Below are 1,332 nucleotides of genomic sequence, written 5' to 3'. Positions count from 1 at the left end.
TAACTGACCATCAGAGAACCATGATCATGCAAATGTGCTGTTAAATTATCGAAATAGTACCTAAAAAATCTAAGGTGTACTTCAAGTAAATATTAAGTATATATAGTATAATAATAATACCTATAAATGTAACCCTTGTGAATCAATAAAAAAAAGTTACACAAAGGTAACTTTTGTAACTTTAAAAATGTCCATGTCAAAAAACGGTCATAAAAATGTAAAGCTTGGGAGCACAGACTTAAGTTTGGTCTCATTTTAAAGAAGACCCATGGCAGATTATTGTTGAAGTAAAAAAAGGTTTAAAAATGAAACTAAAAAAAAAAAGTTATACAGGTTTAAGTTTATGAAAATGATTTATGAACAATATTTTATATAAAATATATATTTTATGAAACATGCTGAACTCTAAATGTGCTAGAAAATCAAAGGCATAAATCTAAACAAGTTGTGTTCCAAATTTGAGGTTGATATCTCAAAAAATGAGCTTTCAGTAAGATTTTGTTTGGGCGCAGTACCAAATTTTCCTCATTAGATGCCAGCAAAACTCCGCTGGTGCACACAGTGGTTGGATTTGTGATTTACACTAGAGTTTTTCTCTCTCAAATATTACAAGAACACACGCACACAAATTTTTTTATGATAAACATACAAACCACACTCCGACATCCATACCAACACACCCACACAACTATAGCTGCATTATTTATCCAATTGGCTCTATAATATGCAGAAGCAGAAAACAGGAATAAAGCGAGTATTTGCTTTATAGACCAAACCTGAAAAAATGGCACCATCTGGTAAAAAAATAGTACAAAATGAAATTTTAAAGCCTTGCCAACAGAATGAAAGCCTATTAACAAAAAGTGCATAATTTTACAGTTAAATGGCACTGCGATTAAAAATAGCAGTTTTAATGGGGACATTTTTGTCCAAAAGGTCCTGAGAGGAACTATTTTGTGTACCTGGTGCAAAATAGATTTATTAAAGGAGATGGGGTGAAATAGTAAAATTCCAATAAAAATACACATCTGTGCCAAAATGTATGCAACTGCCAATTAACACAGGCAAAATTATCAAAAATTGAAAAGGACAAAAATGTCCAAAAGGTTGCACAAGGGTTAATTTGGGAATCCCTGAGTTATATGAAGATAATTTGTTATTTACAGTGATATAGTTGTGCCAACAGATGGCAGCTCCCACCCAGACAAAATTTTATATTTGCTCAGTCTCCTCCTGCTTGATAAACTATCATAATTACAGAACCTGTAGCTGCGTCTGTAATGTGTAAACACGCTCCAGTCTAAACAAAGACAGCTCGAGGATAAATTTGTG

The sequence above is a fragment of the Onychostoma macrolepis genome, chromosome 10, assembly GCF_012432095.1.
Source record: "Onychostoma macrolepis isolate SWU-2019 chromosome 10, ASM1243209v1, whole genome shotgun sequence".
Lineage (NCBI taxonomy): Eukaryota > Metazoa > Chordata > Actinopteri > Cypriniformes > Cyprinidae > Onychostoma > Onychostoma macrolepis.
Note: the sequence above shows the minus strand (reverse complement) of the source record.